The 8,756-nt window shown below is 37.4% G+C and overlaps 1 long non-coding RNA gene across 1 annotated transcript; it reads right to left on the bottom strand.

Moving 5' to 3' along the window:
• Positions 1-5,229: 5,229 nt before the first annotated feature.
• On the bottom strand, positions 5,230-7,161 carry LOC124387988. Its single transcript, XR_006926301.1, has 3 exons — positions 7,041-7,161; positions 5,493-5,604; positions 5,230-5,402 (listed from the first exon to the last, which is right to left on the bottom strand). It is a non-coding gene; the product is annotated as an uncharacterized LOC124387988 (long non-coding RNA).
• Between the last annotated feature and the right edge of the window lie 1,595 nt (positions 7,162-8,756).

The raw sequence follows: 8,756 nt of genomic DNA, 5'->3' as shown, positions 1-8,756 counted from the left end.
GGGGTCCCAGCTGAGTTCTATAGAACTTTTTTCTGGGGGTGTTGGGTGAGGATCTCTTGCCAGTTCTCAGTGAGAGCATTGTGGCTTTTGGTAATTGGGAGGACGTCCTACCAGCACTTCTAATTGTGCTGATTTGAACAAACAGGTGGTCTCAAATACCTGGGAGTATTTATTTTCAGGATCCAGTCAGTACCTGGGCACCGAGAAGCTCAGGGGAACAGTTTCACTTTAACTTACCTCAGGATTTAAACATACACAAATGGATCTACTTCAGATACTTCACTAATATTATTGTTGTGTCTCCAAATCATGTACAGAAATATATATAAAGTACATTTCTAGTAAATGTTGAGATGATTAGATTGTTTGGATAGATCTCAGCAGTTGTGTGATTCTTTGCCTTGTCATATTTCAGACGTCCTGTGGTGGTTGGAGCACAGTGGTTAAGAATTTGGACACCTGATGGGAAGGTACCAATGTACCCACCTTCATCTGCTCATACTAATGAAGGAAATTTGCCAAATTATGTAAAAATATTATGTTCAAAGAGGCCATGCATATCTTTTGTAAGCTAAATTGGTAGAAATTGGAAAATGATCTTTTATTAATTATTTTTACAAGTATTCACCCATTGTTGGAATATAAATAATTGATATAATTACTTGAACGTAACCCATGAGCAATTAAAATAATCTTATCATGTTCAACCAGTATGCATTTATACAAGTTCCTGAAATAACCCAGAATTTGTTAGAGAACAACCAAGAACATACCAAACAGAGAAACGGTATTCGAAGAAAAGATTATTCAGAGACACAAAACAAGAGGCAATGAGTTATAAATGTGATTTAATGCATAGAATATATCAATAAATCAGAGCAGTTACAAAGATGCTTCTGATAGCTATAAAAAAGCTTTTACCGTTATGGACAGCATGAATTTGTTTTAAGCAACATGTTAAGCTAAAGGAATGAAGAAACACGTTGATTTTGTCATCTGAGTCTAGGTCAATGTTACATTTTTGATTTTCATGATCTCCTTCACCCAATCCACCTCTGGGTCTGCACACATTTGAAATTGATTTTTTGTAGTGAGACTGTAGAAGAAGAAAGAGAAAGATCAGGATAAAAAATGTAATCTGTAAATCAACTGGTTTAAATTGTGAAAAATAGAAGAAGGTTAAAGTCGTACATGACTCCAGAAAGTGTACAGTCGAATCTCGTTTTTGTGACATCGGCGACGTTCACTGCAGGCATCGGTTTTTTATGGAACTCAAAACAGCACAATCCTGCTCCATTCGCATCTGTGACAGAGCATTTCATTATCTGCTCATTTATATCAAAGTAAAGATACATTAAAGTCATGATGCATGTTTAATGATCTACATCAAGCATTTTCAAGTGTTTTGTGAGAGTTTTGTTAAGAATCGGAAAAAATTATTACGTATTGTCATTATACTATTATAGCTATACAGTGTGTATATATATATATATATATATATATATATAATTTTTTTTTTTTTTTTAAGCATGGTAATAGATATATTGCTACATTTAAAATACACAAGTAAAAAACTTACTTTGTGCCATGGTTATGGACTGAAGGCAGGAGAGCCCCAGGAGAACCAGCAAGACAGAACGACAAAACATGGCTACTGATGATGGAGACAATGATCATTTAGATGTGTTATTGTTGAAATGAACGACAATAGTATCTAGATATGATCTCCACACTGGTGTTATAAGCCAATCAGAGGAGGAGGGAGAATGTGGGGTGTGGTGGAAGGGGTTGGAGGGCAGTTTGAGAAAACATTTCCTATTTGACTAAAAAAGAACACACCACCACTTCTTCAGTGAGAAGCTCACTGTGGTTGTCCCCAAAAACGATAAAGATCAATGTCTTCAAATATACAATTTCCCACGACTGTGTTTACACATGCACTTAAAACATGAAAACTTGAAACATGTTAAAACAACACACTGTAACTCATGTAAATCATTTCTACCTTATCATTTTTTGTTGTCCACATGACCATTGAGATGGATCTTACACTGATTCTTTGCTATAAGCTGCAAGGTAAAGAGAGAGCTAACAGCATCAAGATTCCAGGATGACCACATTGTTGAGGATCCATCCTGGTTGCAGAACAAAAATCAACCATCAGACGAAAAATAGAAGCTTGACTTGCTGAGGAGACTGCCTGAGAAACTTCTACACTGGAGAGCATTTGAACTTGCTGTGTGGTTTAGTGACTGTACTGCCCACGATATTAAACACTCATTACAACACCTCAGAACATCTATAAAAAGAGAGATGGGCGAGCAGTGATAGTCATTATGGCTTGTTCTCACCCTTTCACTCACTGTTCACTCTTATGAGATCTGGTAAACCATTCCACTTCCAGGTCCCCCTCACACACAGACACTGATACTGACCAATAGAATAGGTTTATATGTCAGTTTACCTCCACCCTAGGAGCCGAAAGAACTCCTTCCACACGTGGGATGTGAACTGGGATCCCTGGTCTGACATGATTTCATCAGGGAGCACGGCACCGGAATATGTGGTGAAACAGATCCTTGATGGTCTCTAGAGCGGTGGGCAGGCCACGGAGGGGGACCAACTTTCAGGCTTTTGAGAACCGGTCCACTGCCATGGGGATGCACGTGTGACCGTCAGATCGGGGCAGATCGATAACAAAGTCGATCCCCAGGTGTGACCATGGCCGCTGCGGGATCAGCAGGGGGACCAGCTTCCCTGCGGGTAGGTGTCGTGGGGTCTTTGACATGGCACAGACTGGGCAGCCCTGGATAAACCGAACAACCTCCCTGCTCATTCCAGGCTACCAGTAGCGTGCTTGGGCCAAGAGGAGAGTGCGTCTTCTCCCCGGGTGACCAGAACCAGGGGCTTCATGATAGGATTTGAACAAGGTCTGCCAGCATGCCTCCGGGACGAACGTCCTTCCCTTTGGGCACCCTGCTGGGGAAGGATCATCTTAGGCCGCGCGGATTTCCTCCTTCAACTCCCAGGCGATGGGGCATAGGATGATGTAAGGGCCCCAGTATTGCCCTCGCCTAGGCCAACGCCCTCCCGGTGAATGGGGAAGTGAGAAACGCCACCTTGGCTCGATCAGAGGGGAACTTGTGAGGTTGCATCTCAATATAGAGATTTACTTGCAGAAGGAAGTCATTGCACTCTGCCGCTTCTCTGGAATATGAAGCCGGGAGAGCCATCAGGCTGCTGAAGGTGGGTTGCAAAACCTGGCTGGCGGCGGTTGCTACGAAAGCCTCCCGGAGAGCTGCCGTGAGCTCCTTGATGGGATCCGAGATGGAAGTGGGTTGTGGATTCATCGAGGTAGTGTATAGTTGGGTACGATCTTCTGTCAGACGGTAATCAAGGGACGGAAATAAGGTTTAACAGTCAGGAAGAAACAGTACTGGTAAACGGTGTTTTTGCCTTTGCGCTAATGTTTCTTCGCTCCATAACCCTGTGTGCATCCTACATTTGGGTCCTCCCATCCACTCACCCAGCACTTACCTAGCCCTGCACCCATATCTCTGACAGAGTGAGTGTGAACAGGGGCTTTAGGTAGGGGGAGAGATGATGGGAAACAGAAGAAGGTGGTTAGTAAGTGGGCGAGGTGCTGGGTGCTGAGGGAAGGCGTGGTCGGTGGTTCCTGACAGAGGATTAGATCATTTGATAGATCTGATCTCTTCATTGAATTGAGATGATTTCACAGTTTCTATGTGTTTTACTTCCATCTACTGGGCCTGATTGTGGGCAAAGATGTTAATGATGTATTTCAATTTCCTTCTAACAGTCATGAAAAATGTTTAAATGCTTCTGTTCCTGTTTCTTTAAGGATTCTTCTCTCTGTGTGTGATCCTAAATCCATTCATTAATACATATTCTACCACCATTATCTCTGGTTCCTGACCCTGATCACATCAAACATCTTTCTGGATATTGTTACTGTCTTCCCATGGTCTCTACATTTAAATCTTTCTATTCCAAAAGAAAAAAAAAAGGTTTTGTACTCCATCTTGCTTACCAGGATGTGATTCTTCGTTCTGTCATATCTGAGTAGTCATGGGGTGGTGGAGCAAAGAGGTTGAAAAATTACATCAAATTACATCTGATAAAATATATTCTTATATTTTATATAGTTCTTATAGCTTATTTATCTGCCTTCTTTTCTTTGTTTTATTTTTTAATTTTTATTTTTTTATTTTGTATTTTATTTTTTTCTCCCCATTCTATTACTAAACAATTTATGTCATTTTCTTTGAATAAATGTTACATATAAAAAAATGTAGTCATATTTTTGCCATGGAAAGTATTATTATATTTTACATTCATTTATATGGGAAACATTGAGTAAGATTCTGGAACAATTATGCTCGTTACGCGAGGTTCCACTACATATATGAATATTTATATAGATATATATAGATAGCTCAATATACACTAATGTTTACAATCATTTAAATATTAATTATTGATCTATATAATTTTAATTATATGACTGTATAATTCAAATCCTGTAAATAAAACCTCAAACTATAATAATATGTAATAATGATTATATCAGTATTTTAATGTTGTATAAAATGTTATCATAGATTTTTTTTTAATGTGGAATTATTCAGCAAAAATTTAAAAAAGGAAATTGAGGGTAGTGATATAGTTTATTATTTTGTATTTTATTTTTTCTCCTATTCTATTCCCTCATGCCAGGCCATCGTAAAAGCATTTCAGTGCATGTGGTACCCTGTATGTATGTGTATGTGACAAATAAAATTTGATTTGATTTGATTTGATTTGATTTGATTTGATTTGATTTGATGAGAAGGTACCAATTCTGGCCCTTGAGTAAAGTCATTAACCTTCAACTGCTCACACTAGATTGTTTATTAGGAAAAGTTCTATCACAAAAATTCATCCATTGTTGTTGTAAAATTAGTTTATATAATTACTTGAATGTAGTAATCTCATGAGTAATTAAATTAATCTCATCATGTTCTCCCAGTATACATGCACCAGTTCCTGGAAGAACCCAGAGTTTGCTAGAGAACAACCAAGACCATACCAAACATAAATCAATGTTCTAAGAAGAGATCATTCAGAGATGCAAACCAAGAGGCCATGAGTTAGGAATGTGCTTTTATTTGCATAAAAGACATCAATAAATCAGTGCAGTTACAGGAGAATGTTTAATATATAAGTTGTTCTGTAAGAAATGACAACAATTTGCTTTAAAAAACATCTAAATCTAAATCATTATGAGACGTTTTAAATGTGTTGTCTGATTCTATGCTGACTGTTTAGTTTTTTTTAAGATCTCCTTCACCCAGTCCTTCTCAGGGTCCGCACAAATCCGATGTTCTTTTTTGGTTTCAAGACTGTAGAAGAAGGAAGACAAAGGTCAGAACTGTGGTCTGTGAATCACATAATTTGAATGATCTAAAAATAGCAGAAGTTTGAAATCGTACATGACTCCAGGAAGTGTGCAGTCGAATCTCGTTTGTTCAACATTGATGACGTTCGTTGGAGGCACCGGGATTTTATGAAACTCAAAACAGCACAATCCTGCTCCATTTGCATCTGTTACAAAATATTTTATTATTTTCTCATTTATTTAAATTAGTTACATCAAAGTAATAGGGCATTTTTCTAATGATCTACATCAGCATTTACATCAAACAGAAAGTGATCTGTGGTGTATAAAACTAAAATTGTCATGCTTTTAATAGTGTATACATTTCAGGAATTTTCTGTTTATATTTTACTCAAGAGACTGATAAATAATAACATATTCATTATACAAATTCTTGGTCTTTATCATGAGGCCTGTTTTAATTATCTACATCAGGCGTCTTTTTTTCAGATTTCTTTCTTTTTTTATTCTTTTTTTTATATTCATTTCTGGTATCTACTGCAGAAACAATCTAATTGACTTTTGCACAGTACAGTGTGTACTGTATTGCAATATATTTACAGTGGAAACTCGCTTAAGGAGTAATTAGCATAACAAGCACAATAAAAAAAAAAAATAGCTACCTTAACAAGCGACATTTCGCATAACAAGTGACATGGAAAGGGGACGTCCCCTCTCTTCATGTCACTCGCTTGTGCACCGGGACATTCGAACCCGTACTACAATAGTCTGTGTTTAGCACTCATTCCGCTAGCATGTTAGTGTCGCTTGTAATCACACATTTTTCCAAACTTGTGTTCAATCAACGGTTACATATTCTTGACGATGTTCCAGGTTGGTTCGTTGCACGATAGAAGAAAATATGTAGATGATTTACGCTCTAAACAATTTATGTCATTTTCTTTGAATAAATGTTACATATAAAAAATGTAGTCATATTTTTGCCATGGAAAGTATTATTATATTTTACATTAATTTATATGGGAAACATTAAGAGTAAGATTCTGGAAAGAATTATGCTCGTTATGCGAGGTTCCACTACATATATGAATATATATATATATATATATATATATATATATATATATATATATATATATATATATATAGAGAGAGAGAGAGAGAGAGAGAGAGATAGCTCAATATACACTAATGTTTACAATTATTTAAATATTAATTATTGATCTATATAATTTTAAATATATGACTGTATAATTCCAAATTCTGTAAATAAAACCTCAAACTATAATAATATGTAATAATGATTATATCAGTATTTTAATGTTGTATGAAATGTTATCATAGATTTTTTTTTTTTTATGTGGGAATTATTCAGAAAAAAAAAAAAAAAAAAAGGAAATAGAGTGTGTTTATACAGTCCATCTCAGCACTATGTTGGAAACCCAGATTTTCACTGAACATCTGAATTCATGCTTGGGTTCAAAATGTGATTTTTTTTTTTTAAACCCAGAAAGTAATTAATATTTACACTAATATAAATCAGACTCCCGGTTTACAGTGAACACACAAACACACATATAATTAGAATTTAGTTATGATAAAAGGTTAATCGCTATATTTAAAATACACAAATAAATCTTACACTCTGCCATGGTGAAGGACTGAAGGCAGGAGAGCCCCAGAAGAACCAGCAGAAGAGAACGGCAGAACATGGCTGCTGCTGATGAAGATGATGATCGTTAAAATGTGTTAGCATTTAAATATACAATAATAATGTAGATATAATCTCTACACTGGGGTTATAGCCAATTAGAAGAGGAGAGAGAGTGTGTGGTGTGGGTGGGGGGGAGGAGAGTAGTTTGAAGATGAGAAAACATTTTCTCTTTGAGCAAGCAAGGACAACCATCCTCCACCCCACCACCACATCTTCAGCTAGAAGCTGACTGTGGTTGTCCACAAAAATGATAAAGATCTAAAAAAAAACTTTCCCACAGCTGTGTTTAATCTCATGCACAAATAAATAAAGAAAAAAAAAAGACAAATTTGAATCTAATTATGTTAAAACAACACTGACTGTAACTCATGTAAATCATTTCTACCCAATATTTTTTTAATTATACATCATTAGTATAAAACATCAACAGTGTCATAACCTAAATGTCAGCAACACCAATGAGATGGATCACACACTGCTTCAAATCTGGAAGCTGCAAGGTACAGAGAGCTAGCAGTCACTGTGCCAAAAGACACTGTCCTATGTCCATTGGGAGCTGTGCTACTGGTGCTATTCTGACCGTGGGCATTAACAGGAAGAACTTCAACAAGCTCAACCCACAAGTGTGTCATACGAAACAGTCCAGGCGATACTGCCAAGCTCAGCAGTTTGGGGATGGACTTGGCAGTATCGCCTGGAATGTTTCGTATGACACAGTGACAAAATCAGCAATGTTGTTATCTAATGATCATCATGCAAAAGTTGTTGAATGGTTTTGACATTGTTGGGGTTAAGCTTGTTGAAGTTCTTCATGTTAATGCCCACGGTCAGAATAGCACCAGTAGCACAGCTCCCAATGTACATAGGACAATGTCTTTTGGCATACTGACTTCACAGTGGAAGAGCCTATCATCTCCATGACCGTTAAAAGCTTAACCGAGAGTGAGAGTCCTACAGTGTGTGAGCTCTTTTTTTCTTTTTGTTTTTTTTCTTATTAGAAATTAGTAAAGACACATGGTGAGGGTTAGAGTAAAGTTTATGGGTCAGTGATTTAGTGTTTAAAAGGACCCCAGCGGCCCCAGCGTTTCGCTGGTCGGCAATGGCGCCTTCAAATCGACCATGTTTAGACGAGCTCACCTACAGACATGGATGCCCCTTTCAAGTTGTTCATTGTCTGGGAAGAAATAATGGCCAGAGCTGCTTAGTTCACTCTCTCAGGTCTGATGATAGACATGTAGTTGACAAAACTGCCTGAAATTAGACAGCAGGCTGTACAGTTCTATAATAAACTACATAAAAGTCAATGTAGGGAGGAGAAACGTTGTAAATCAGTTTTTATAAAGACCTGCGTCGACTACTAAAAAATTCAGTGGTAAAGCTGAAAAAACTCTTGTGCAAACAATATCTTTATAAAGTTCTACAAGACATGATGGATGGAAAGACCCCTGGCATCAGTGGGGTCCCGGCTGAGTTCTATAGAACTTTTTTCTGGGGGTGTTGGGTGAGGATCTCTTGCCAGTTCTCAGTGAGAGCATTGTGGCTTTTGGTAATTGGGAGGACGTCCTACCAGCACTTCTAATTGTGCTGATTTGAACAAACAGGTGGTCTCAAATACCTGGGAGTATTTATTTTCAGGATCCAGTC

This window comes from Silurus meridionalis, chromosome 6 (assembly GCF_014805685.1).
Source record: "Silurus meridionalis isolate SWU-2019-XX chromosome 6, ASM1480568v1, whole genome shotgun sequence".
NCBI classification, from domain to species: Eukaryota; Metazoa; Chordata; class Actinopteri; order Siluriformes; family Siluridae; genus Silurus; species Silurus meridionalis.
This window is presented reverse-complemented; position numbering and strand designations above follow the sequence as displayed.